General features: G+C 31.0%; 1 long non-coding RNA gene across 2 annotated transcripts in view; it reads left to right on the top strand.

The window, feature by feature from the left end:
- Positions 1 to 8,059: 8,059 nt before the first annotated feature.
- The window catches only part of LOC111086435, a 7,921-nt gene continuing 2,517 nt past the window's right edge, over positions 8,060 to 13,463 (top strand). The window contains exons 1-2 of one of the 2 annotated variants that reach the window (XR_002611152.1): positions 8,060 to 8,387; positions 12,278 to 12,567. This is a non-coding gene — a long non-coding RNA (uncharacterized LOC111086435). Of the gene's footprint in view, positions 12,568 to 13,463 lie in introns of both variants that reach the window. The other variant, XR_002611151.1, reaches the window with a different exon arrangement.

The raw sequence follows: 13,463 nt of genomic DNA on the forward strand, positions 1-13,463 counted from the left end.
GGTCCTTGTAGCTTAGTGCTGATATAGTTTTGTGGGTTTTTTATTGTCCTCACAGCTTCATGTATACAGTTAGTTTTGTGACTTTTGTATGACCTCATAGCTTGGTGTAGATACAGTCCTATAGCTTTTGTATGGCCTCACAGCTTGGTGTATACAGTCCTGTGGCTTTCATATAATCTCACAGCTTGGTATTAATTCTGTCTTATGGCTTTCGTATGGTTTCACAGCTTGGTGTTAATTCAGTCTTATGGCTTTCATATGGTTTCACAGCTTGGCATTGAAACAATCTTATGACTTTTGTTTGATCTCAGAAATTGGTGTTGATAGTCTCATGGCTTTAGTTTGTTCTCACAAATTGTGTTGATACACTCTTGTAGCTTTTAGCCTAAATGACAAGGTCTAGATGGAATTATCTCTCCTCGTATACTCTGTTGAGTAACAACAACCTGTAAGGTTTCTCAATCTTCCAGCAGAAGAAAAGAAAACTATGTTAAGATTTGCCATATTTTATAAAATAAGATTCTGTCTTGTGATTTGTGTGTTCTCTTTCTTTATCATAACTTTGGTCTCCATTTTATATGTAATAGAAACTTGTGATCTGTTTCCTTATAATATATTGGTTCTCCATGATCTACCATACAGTAGTAGGTTGTGATTTGTTTGGGCCATTTCTTTATAATATATTGGTTCTCCATGTTCAATACATTAGCAGCTTATCTTGTGAAATGTAAATATTTTCCTCCCTTTGTTATGGAAGATTATAGTGTTCTAAATTGTCATCTTTTGTTTTTATGGTGCAGGGATCATTTAAGAAATCTGACATTGTCCATGTCAAGAGACTGTCTTTAAATCTTCCGTTATATCTATTTTTTATTTTTAAATTATGAGGTGAGTAAATAATGCATATTTTTAGTGGGAATCTGTGATGGTCAAAGGAGTTTTAATTGAAATGACTTAAACACTGTGGAGCATTGAACTGTTAATGTGCACTGATTACGTTCTGTAACACACTGAAGTGTGTTATTTGCTCTGCAGTAGTGTATGACATGCGTATTAAATTGTGGCTGTTTGCTTGGTGATATGGTAAGATTATCTGTTGTTTACATAGTAATAATGTGTAACATGATTCCAGTATGACTGTCTTGTGGGTGGTGTTTGTACCATGAATTTGTGTAATATGCTTTTGTGAACTATAAAAGAGTAGGTATTGGGTGAGAGGTCGTCATTTTGTTGGAAAATTTAAGGTCTAGATGTTCCTAGTTGTCCTATTTTCTTTTCAACCTTTAACGTTCATGATAAGGTTCCTTATTTGAAATGTTTGTTTATTCAAACAGATTTTTACATATAATACAAGTTAGTAGATAGCAAAGCTTAGCTTGTTAAGATGCAAAATTAAACTTGCAGTTTTTCTCAGTAATGAAGTGTATCGTTAATTTCAAATACACAGTGCAGTTACCTTCTTTTGTAACTGCAGTTTGTCATAAAAGCAGCTTTTATACTTACGAAGATATTTGGTTTTCTCCGTAATAGCAGTCCTTCAAAGAAGAGTGTAGTTAATTGTTGCACTAAAGAAGAGACTAGGTTATTTTAGTAACAATACTCAGGATATGCATACTTGTGTCACAAATAAAACGACTTAGTTATCTTCGAAGGATGAGTAGTTACTTTAGTATGGTGATACTTCTAAGGAAAAAAAGTATTCCCTTCAGTGAATCGGTTACCTTGGTAACAGTCTTTCTTTAATTAATCAGTTTTTATACAGAACTGCATAATTTAAAAATGGTATAATTTTTTTAAAATGAAGAGTGTGTTAAAGTGATATTTTTTCTCTGTGTGTTTAAAGTTAGTTGTACTCGTCAGTTGTTACTGGTTTGCTTCTGCATACACAAGTACCTAAAACTTACCAGTTAACATAACTAGAAAAGCCATAAGATAGCTTTTACGGTTTCTTTGATCAGTGCCAATCTTTATTGAACCACATTTTAAGTAGTTTTAAATGTGTCACTGTGTGTGTGTAGAATTTTTTAAAAGTTGTTAAAGCCAAGCAGGAGGGGTATTTTGAATGCGACCTTTTAGGCTATGTTGAAATATTTAACTTTTTTATTTTGCCTTGATGTGTAGTGTGTTGAAATACTGTTTCAAAGCCATCTGCAGTGCAATTATTGTTAAGATGTTGTGCAATTGATATGTTGTTGTAAATATTTTTTGTACATGTTGCTAGTGTGCTAAAATGTTGATATAAACTGTAGTTGAACAATGCTATAGTAATGCTCTCAGGGAATTTTTAGGCCTATGTAAATCTTTTGTGGTTAATATTTTAGTACATAGTTTGGTATTATTCTAATACAAAGTAATGCACTTATCAGGGACTACTGTATAATTATTGTTTAACATGCATATTTAAACTAAATGTATAAAGGATTAATAATAATCTTAGAAAAATGAAAAGAATGTGGAGAACAAAATGCTGTTGTTGTGTTTATGTGTTGTTAAGTGTTAGTAGAGTTTCTTGTAGTTAAAATAACACAAAGATTAGGTGTTCAGCTTGAGTAGTTGACCACCTGCTGATCAGATGTCTGTGTGGGCATCAAACTGAGTCCATTAAGTAATGCCACAGAAAAATTGGAGATATTAATTGTCAAATGTGTTGTATGTGTAAATGTGTTAATAGATTAGAAAAATTAATATAGAAACATTATCTTCCGAACATTGGATATTTTGCTCTGTGGTATAGAAACATTGTTTTATGATGAATATCCTTATAGGCTTCCTTGCATCTCTTTCACCCAACTTGAATCGTTATAAGATGTGGTACCATAGGCAAGCTTGGACATAAATTATCCACCTCCATTACTGGAGCTACTAAGAACTTGTTTTTCTGGTTATCAACTTCATATTAATACTTCAACAATTAAAAATGTGCAACGGATTGAAGCAAAAATCTGTGTTCAACAATATTATAAAATGTTACTTTTTTTTGTATTATTATTTTTGTATTTATTTTTCCATGTCTTGTGCTGTTTGTATTATTATTTTTTCAATTTCTTGGGAATTTTAACATACTAAATCCATAGTCATTTTATCAAAGGTATCTTTCAACCTTACTCGTAGAGCTAAGCAAGATATTCAAAAGGTGATTCATTTTATCAAAGGTACCTTTCAACCTTACTCGTAGAGCTAAGCAAGATATTCAAAAGGTGATTCATTTTATCAAAGGTACCTTTCAACCTTACTCGTAGAGCTAAACAAGACATTTAAAGTGGCTCATTTTATCATTGGTACCTTCCAACCATACTCATAGAGCTAAGAAAGATGTTTAAACGTGGTTCATTCTGTCAGAGGTACCTTCCAATTTTAGATTCTTTGTATAAGTGAATGAACTCTTTCAGAACTATGCTAGACATATAACGAAGTAAGAAAGTTGTTTTTTTTATTGCTTACTTTTATTTTTTTTTACATTATAACTTTATTTGATTATTCACTGAATAATACAGTGGTCAAATGAATTGAGACAAAAATGTTACATTTCTCAAAAGGATATTTTAAAAGTGCTTTCGCATTTTGTGAAATTTTGATCCATCAGTTATGTTTAGTTGATATTTTATTTATGTTTGTGATGATTTCACTACAAAAACCAATGACTATTTTGCTATATAATTATATGTAATATAGAGCTGTTTTTTTTTGTTGTTGTTTTTTGTTACCTGACCATAAAACAAGGTTAGTTTCATATAGTTAAATCTTATACAACATGTTAAACTTTGGCTTATACAGAAGCAAGATCAGATCAGTGGCTTTATGCACAGTAATAATTACATAAACTTTGGTGGAATTAACACTGCCTAGTTCACATTACAGTTATTGACTTCCTCTTATTAAGTGAAAATAGCTTTTATTGACAGGGGTTTAGAAGGTTAACTAACAAATGTGTGGGTAGTTTTTTCTGTCAAACACAGTATCTAAATAATTACAACATAATATGTAATTCCAGCTGTTAGTACATTTTTGTATATGATTTTATTTAGAAAAATGTCTGTTAGTACTCAACTTCAACAAGCTTCACCGTGGTAGTTTCCTTTTGTTTTCTTGTTTAAGTGTGGTAGTTTGAGTTGCTAAAGAATGCATTACTAGCAGTTTTTTCTATGGTAAACTTTTCTATTTTTATACTTCATCAGCTCAGATTCAAACCCAAGATGTCTCGCACACACCAGATGAGTTCTCTACAAACTGAACTAAAGCTTTAATCCCTAGTGCTTGATAATAGGACACTTTTGAACAACCCAAGATACCTCATTCTTTCCCTCTTACAAATGGGGCCTGTCTTCAGGTCTTTTTTCAGGGTCATGAACAGCCCCACCTTGAGCACTAGTTTTTTTTGTGGTAAACTTGTCTTATATTTCCTCAGCTCAGATTTTTGGGATATGCCATTTAGCACTTGCTAATAAAGGACTTTTTTGACAACTCAAACTACCTCACAAGTTTGTATGTTTTTATGATTACCTTAATAATAAGTTTCTGCCTCAACATAATGTCACATGAGCTCAGTCATACTGTCATACGTATGATGCCAAAACTTAAAACACCACTATTTATACAGTGAAATCTCTCATTGAAACTATGAGCTAAATATATATATCAACAATTGATAAAAGCTCTTCTCTTTAACTGACCAGCTAGTTGTCTCATTATTCAGTAGCTCTTTCACTAAATGTTACCTATGGGTAGTGTTAAAAGGAAAAGAAGCTTTTAGAATTTCTTAAGGAGTGCACAAGGGTTTATACTTTCCCCAAAAAAATCTTTAATATGTACACTAAATAAATTTTCTTGCTAAACAGAGTATACAAGGGGAATACTTGTGATATAATTATATTAAAATATGCAAGGATTTTATTTAATTATTGTTTGAATTTGTAATAGAAGTATTAATGATTTACACTGACTGTTTGCAAATGATAAGTATGTTATATTTTGTACTATGTTCTTTTATTATTGTGAGTAGTGCCATTACCAGATTATAGAAGAAGAAAAATTTTTTTTTAAATTATTCATTGTAATTGCATTCAGATTACAATAATTACTTTTATTACAGTTTTTTTATTGGGGTTTTAAAAAATGTGTACCATAAATGCATGGGTAACCAAAATTTGTGCAGACGTGTGTCACCTGATTAGTTGTTATGGATGAGGCAATAAAACAGCATACACGGTTCTAGTTCACTTACATCTGGTCTCTCCAATACTCAGTTGTCTCAAGAGACCGCTGTCAGATAAATAAGAAAAACCAGCAAATTAAGCAAAGAGCTTTTTGTGAAGGACTCCTGCCGTTACATCCAGCCAAGACAAATATCAAACAAAGTGTATATGGTGTGCCAATTTTAGCCTGCGGGGAAAAACTTATTGCGTAACATGCGCACAATTTTTAATTTTTTTTCAATCTCTTTATTAATAATGTAACTCAACCCAATAACAAATACAATGTTAGTAATTCAATTATCATGTTTCACCAAATGTTTTTGAAACTTGAGTCATATGACTAAAAGAAAATATATAATGATTTGAGAGGAAACTTTATTGAGCTGTCATATTTTCATCTACTTGTGCTTAAAAGAGTTCTGTATGACCGAGTTGGGAATGGATACATTGAATGTTATGTTTTTAATGTCTGTAGCATTGTTAACAGCTTTTTTGTATATCTTTTATACAGCGTCATCTCTTCCTTACAGTGGGTAATTGTTTATCGTGGTGATACACATTATTCTAAAGTTTTGTTGGTACTAGTTTTTGTAAAATAGATTTAAGTTGAACTTAGTGTATCAGCTCCTTACGTACCTCACATTCTGAATACGATGTAAACAAATTTAGTTTTGACAAGACGATTCATTACATACCTATAAAGACATGCAACAGTTTTATTATATCTCTTGTTAACCTTAGAGGATATTTCAAAGAAACTCATCAGGTTAAAAAAGGCAGATAAATAAAACTAAAGGTGCAAACTACAATTCTGGAAGAATAGATTGTATCTTAGTAAGGTTTTTGTGAAAATAGGACCCTCACAGCAGAAAATTGTGAATGGTAGTTTCAGACATGGGATGTTTTTTAACATATATCTGGTCTTAATGTTTATAAATATGTGTATGTTTTATTTCTTTCTATCCCTCTTCTGCTGTGTGGGTTGTATCCTGGAAATACTCTCTTACTAAGATACACTTTACCCTTCCCACATGTTAATTACTTTATTACTGCAGGTTATGCAATTTGGCTGAAGTTTTCATATTGTATATTTTACACTCGTTTATATTCCACAACATAAATTGTTTTAATCATTCAACAAACATAGAAAATAGAAAATTTTCTTTGGTTACATACTCAAATTATGCTTAAGTTTGATATTAAAATCTCCGAAGGTGTCTCATTCCTAGTAATCAAAATCTGCTTGTCTTTGAAGGGTGAGACTAGGTATGTCTTTAGTGGTTATTACTGGTTCTAAGATCACTCAATCTACCAAATAAGGTTGCTCTGGAAATAAAATAAAATACTGATCAATAAGTATAGAATTATGGTCTTGTTTTTCTTTCGAAAGTTTCTAATTTCTGGTGTTGTGTTTAAGAAACATTCAACTGTTTTTCATATTGCATAGTTTAAATAAGTTAAAATGCCAGGGCCGAGCTTTCTGGTTCAAAACAAACAAATTTAGGAGAAGTAAAAAAGGTTACGAATCCCAAAACAACCGAGAAAGAAATTGTCGTAATTTAACAGAGATAATTTTTGTGTGTATATTTTGTTTGTCTATGCAGTTTTGTGAATACTGGATTATGATACTAATTAGTATGATATACAAATAGAATTATGTCTCAGTGTATAATAAATAAAAGCTATTCTTCATCCAGGCAGGAAAATTGTTATATATGACACATCTAGAATTTGCTGTTTTGTGTCTATATAGTAAAACTTTTACTGAAAATACAAAGTAAAGAACTCATTTTGAAATAATGAACCGAGGGATAATGTTGTCAGTGCTTAGGAGCTTGGTTAATATTGTTAACTAGTTGTTAAACCTGTATATGGAAGTTATACAAGCTAATAAAATTCGATAGTTGTACTGCTTGCTTGTGTGGATATCACTTACACAATCTCACTTAACATTTATCTTCGAGTTAATAATAAAACATTGCACCAAAATCTTGGTACTCGAGTCCCACTAATCTTTAATAATAACGATACGGTAAGTGTAAAAATGATAAGCAACTACATGAAGAACTGCAAATAATCTGGTTGAATTGTAAAACCTAGTTTTAGGATACACAAGTTGAAGCCAACTTTTTCTGCTTGAATATCTATGTACATTTAGAACATAGAAAAGACTTGATTAGTCGGCATGAATTCTACGAAAAATAATTTAGATCCTATTTTTTTCACGTGCATCTTATTTTGTTTTCATTGTTTAGTGAGTTGTAACTCGCTGTGTTCAGCCTTTGTGTGAGTTCTACATAAAGAGATGCACCTTAAATGAAGAATGCTTACAGAGTATATGTTTAGTATGTAATAACATAACTTGAGAAATAATGAGACGAGTTACTTGTTATTAGATTTTGAAACTGTTAGTTTTATTTTTCCCATATGTTTTAATGATAATTGTTACTATGTTTCCTATTTATGTATGATTTAAGTTAATGTCTCTTCCACAAGGTGTGATCCTAAAACTGTAGTATTCTGATGTATGTGATTCTCTGTTTTATAGTGGTTGTATTATTTAATTTTTATGTTCAGTTTGTAAACAGATGATCTTCGTAATGACACCATGGTTTTGTTTCAGTAAAACCTCATCAGGAAGAAGAAGGTATAAAGGAGGTTATTTTTGGGAGAAGTGAATCCAACATGTGTATGATAGATGTATCGTATTTTTCATGCAATTACTGCCCCAAAAAATTCAAAGAAAAACGACTGTTGAAACAGCACCTGAATCTTCACACGGAAAATACTTTAACATGCGAATACTGCAGTGCCACCTTCCGCTGGAGATCCCAACGACTAAAGCACATCAGAAGTCTCCATGTGTAATTTATCCTGCACTAAGATTTGTCATCAGTAGTATGTCTAAAATTAACATATACAGGCATTCTGTTTTGTTTTTCTACATGAACTTGTGTACATTACTTTGTTCAGATGATGGTCCTTAGTTTCTGCAGCACGTAAACTACTTAACTTTTATTGTTGTTAAACTTCTATCCATTTATCAGATGACTTCCCAGTTGAAAGTTTGAATAAGTTTGGTACAAAAAAGTACGAAAAAAGGGCCAAGTCTTTGATCAGTACAGTACAACATAATTGACTTGAAGTACAGGGAAGTTAGTTAAGCTTTTTCCAGACAGATGTGTGAAAACGGAGGTAGAAAAATTAATCTCAATTTTTGTGATAAAGGTGAAGAAGATCCTGTACAATAATGTTTATTTTTAACAATGTAACAATAATGCATCTTCTATTTATATATGATCGTGCATACATTGGTTTAAGAAGTACAGGATAATTGGCCACATGATCATATTCTCATTTAGACTTACAATTTTATGCAACAAACGTTTTTAAGTTTGTTTAAAAAAAGTATAATTTGCTCAAGTCAGGATATTTGCTTATTCTTGTAGTAGTCAACATTTATATATTTTCAAGTTCATTAAACTTGTAATTGAAACAACGGTATGTTAATTGGGAATCTAACGTTTTTATTCTTTTTTTTAACTGTTTTAATAACATCTAGTCCTCAAACTACCACATTTTTCAGTTATATTTGAAATGAGTAATATACAATGTTAAGAAAAACTTGATTACGCTTTCAACTGATTGTATAAAATTTTGAAAGGCATACAGTGTAACATGTTGGATGTTGACTTGTATGAACACTCAGATGACTTAAGTACACAGCAGTAGTGAATTCAAAGCAATAAATTGTTTTTTAATTGACATGAGTGTGATGAAAAGGAGATATCTGTGTGATTTAATATTGAAACTATGGTTATCACTTCTACAGATTTGATGGTCAGGAACTGGTTGTTTAGAAAAAATCATTCAGAAGAAATTACTATGTTGAAAATGATTGAAATAAATTACTAGTAACTTTTACGACAATCGATGGATGTAATCAACTTTTATTTACCTGATTCTGTTTCAACATGAAATCATGACCAAAAATTAAAATACAAGTATTTGTTCAGTGAACAAAATATACCGTATAATCCAAAATGAGTTATGAACAGTACGTACCCTCTGATCCAAGATAACATACGAACAAAATATACCCTCCAATGCAACATTACTGATGTATAGTATAAGAATACTTTAGTTAAGAATTTTTACTCCGTTATTTCACCTTTTCCAGTTGCTTGGTGATAGTTTTCTAACACAGTGTCAATAACTTGAAAAAAAAACTCGACAAAAAAGTATTTACGTATATGTGTGGTGTTATTTATAATAGCATGATCTTCAGACTGAAATATTATGTTTTCATCTTTAGATGGTTGTTAGTTCTCTCAATTTGCAATCTGTGCGACCTATATTCAAATCCTGTTACTGAACATGTTTACTCTTTTTGACTGTGGGATCATTATAATGTGGCAGTCAATCCTATTATTTGTTGGTAAACAGATGCAACAGTTGACAGTGGGTGTCTTCCCTCTAGTCTAACACTTCAAAATTAGGGATGGTAAATGTAGGTAGCCCTTGATTAGCTTTGCGAGAAATTCAACAAACAATCAAGCAAATGAACTGTGGATTTTAATGTAGAATTGCCAAAACATTTTATCCTTTATTATTGTGTCTTTATTGCTAGAATACTGAAATGATTTTTTCCTAAACATGTTCTTCTTATAAAACTCCTGGTAGAATTTCATCGCTATTATTTTCTCAATGCAAGCTTACTAGAACTTAGAAACAGTTGAGAATTATTTTGCAAATGAACTGTAATGTATCTCAAGATGAATTAGTTGACTACTGGTTTGAGTTCTAGGATTCTATTAAACACACCTACCATGTTTCAAGTGTGTGAGAGAAATTAATGTTAAAGAATGTTTAAAGATGTTAACCATGTTGTAGTAGTAATGCATTTATGTTGTAGGTTATACAGTAAGTTGTAGGACGTTTGTGTTCATGACCACTGTCCATTAACTGCATACTATTGAACTGTATGGTGAGTATTCAAGTGGAAACAAGGGTGATAAGAAAAATGGAATTTTTTTTTCACCCTACACATAATTAAAAGTGAATGTGGAAGAAAAAATTGATGTCTTTTTGGATATGTTTTTCTGTATACAAGTAAACATACTAAGAAAAGAAGGAACATCTGCCATCTTTAAATTTTTTTTAAATTTCTCACTGTAATAATGATATTCTCTACAGTGTTTGGAACTTAACTGTAGCATTTACTTACTTATTGATTTGTTAAAACACAAGGCAACATCTGTAGGCTTATTTACCACCTTTACGATAGACACCATTTTCTTATACTTATTACATTGAAAACATTTGCAGACTCAAAGACAAGTTTAATTAGCATGTTAATGAGCAGTATGCCCAGGTTTCTTAGGTCTTTGTAGGTTTGCTACAGCAGTAGAAAGGCTATGCTCTTGTAGAGATTTGAATTTTTGTTGTTTGTGCTCACACTCAATTCAAGAGTAATAACAGCCATCAAGTATACCTGCAATTCTTCCCATATATACATATAAATAACTATATATCTGGTAGTGGTAGTTCGAGGAGAAGGTCACACTTCATATTGACAGCATTTAATGAAAATTCCACTGAACCTTCTCTTTTGCTGAAATGTGAGACTGACGTGCACAGTAATATAGTTTTCATGATCACGTACGAGCACTAACATTGTGGCCAAAACGGGGCTTCTGTTGGAATCACTCTTCCATGCAGCAGCTACAATAACTTTCTTCATAGATGTGTATCACATAAAGAGCTATCTGAGCTCATGTATACACAGGTATATAAATAGTTCATAGTTTAAAACTTGGACAACATGTTTAACTTGCGTCTGACTTTATATGGAAGTGACACTGCACTTCTGTTTTAAAGTACTTGGTCATTGGTCCAATGATCTCTGTAGAAAATTCTGGAAAGCTGCTTGTAACATACCAGATGTATCTACCTAATAATTAATACTTAACAAAGATTTTTACATTTTCAAGGACTGTTATGTACATCTTAAACTAATTAGTGCCAGATTAATTTTTATAAAAGAAGTAAAACAGATGCAGTTGCTGTCATACATAGCTTATAATCAGAGTTAAATTTTGATTGGTGAACATTTAACTCATCAAGTGTCCCAATTGGTAATAATGTTAAACTGAAATATTAAGTCTAATGTAGGCTGTTTGTACATTTAAACACACATTAATAATCAACATATCTTCAGTGTAGGAATACTTAGATATGAATGCAACTAATATTTATCAATATAGGCATAATATAAACATGATATAATTATATTTTTTCTGCAGTGTAGAAATATCGTAGACACAGCCAATACATTGTTTATTGAAAAATCCAGATGAATAATACATAACTATAAAAAAATAATAGATACACAAGTGGCAAGTATTGGAAAACGGTGTGTTGTTGATAGCCTGAAGAAAGCTACCCTGATCATTGTGTGCATGGTCGACATCCTTAAATAAGGAGTATATTTTAATGAATTGAAACTTGTTATGGCAAATATGTTTGTAATTGGTCTAGAAAAAAAGAACATGATAACATATTAAAGTCTTTAACAATACTAGGAATGATGTGAGATTATGCGAATAAAATGTTTTTCAGTGTCCGTGAAAACATACGATTCCATCCATCATTTTTCTGTCTACAATAGCGTGTGTGAAATATCTAATATCTGTTTTTTAAAATAAAGTGTTGATCTAGTTATGATAATAGCTTTAGTTGTTTGTCGCAAAATGTTACGAAAAGTTTTACGAACTGAATTAGCAAAATTTACAACAGGATTTGTATGCTTTTAATCTTTTTACATTGTACTTTGTCAGCATTATAACTATGAAAAAGTTATAGAATATTGTTTTATAGCATAACACATCTTTAAAATCTGTATTCTTACGTTAACTAATTATCCAGAATATGTCCCATGAATTTTTCACATCAAATTACAATTTTCCTCAGTTTTTTTACTTGTATGTTTAAATTTTACTTATAAAATACTTTGAATCCAAATTATTTGGATGTAGAAAGGATGAATTATTGTTCTAACTTAAGATTTGTTTTCTCCCTTTTAGAAAATAATTTGGATTACATATTTGAATCTGCAAACTTTGGAAGATTTTTGACAGTAGGAACTCGTGCCAAAATCCCAAAACCTTTCCAGTGTCAGACTTGTAACAGGTTTTTTGTCTCCAAACCATCACTTCGAGTCCACATTTACCATCAGCATCGAAAAACAAAGATGTTTAATTGTGAACTTTGTGGGAAGAGTTTCACAAGAAATCATACGTTGCATAAACACATTCAAGTAGCTCACGAGTCCCTTTTTTGAGAAATATTTGTATGTTCACTAGAAACCATAGTGGTCAGTACTATTTATTCTAGAAAATATGTTTCTTTAGGAGACATCACTGGTCCCTATGTTAAGTGTTGGTTTGAACTATGTTCTAGGGAACATCTTTTTTTATTATGATTTTATTTTTTTTAGCCTCCTCATTATAAACCTGAACTGCATCTGTTTCTTGGATTTATTGTATTGGGGGAAATATAAACACTTGGAAAAAGACATGTTGTACTTTGTTTTATTATGGTTTTTGTATGAACAAGACCCACGAAATTATTTATTTCCTTCCTTTTCTTTGTCACTACTATATATTTTTTCTAGAGAGGAGTCACTAGAATCTCACTGTTTGTTTAGAATAATAATTAATATTGATGCTTAACGTGGGAGAATAATAGTTGGTCTTAATGGTTTACTTATAGCCTCCAATTCATGTTAATATTGCAAAAACAAAACACTATTTCTCCACTACTGTTTTCATTTCACATTTTATAAGATCAAAAATAATAAATCTGAATAAAAATGTTTTTGAGCTGAGCTTTAACAAAAAAGAAATTGTTTCACCCTTTTGGAATGTAAAATTTTTATTTAGCTTTTGCATCTGTTTGTTGTTTTTTTTTTCATATGATGTGCTGTGTGTTTGGTATTATACAGAGATACAATGTCTGTTGATTTAAAGTCTGTGAGTTACTCCTTGCTGCCTTTTTTTTTTCAACCTCTTCACTTAAGGTTCAGACTTGAAGTATTGTGTTGAAGGAACAGCAAATCTTTTGAAAGAAGCATTTTTTAAAGAACTTGATTTGTTACTCTTTCATATCAGCAGTAATTTATTTTTTTTACTCCAACTTAATTTTGTGGTAAGTTTTTTTTTGGTTTTTTTTCCAGTTATTATATGTAAAACAAATATATATATATATATA

This window comes from Limulus polyphemus, unplaced genomic scaffold (assembly GCF_000517525.1).
Source record: "Limulus polyphemus unplaced genomic scaffold, Limulus_polyphemus-2.1.2 Scaffold1097, whole genome shotgun sequence".
Classification (NCBI taxonomy): domain Eukaryota; kingdom Metazoa; phylum Arthropoda; class Merostomata; order Xiphosura; family Limulidae; genus Limulus; species Limulus polyphemus.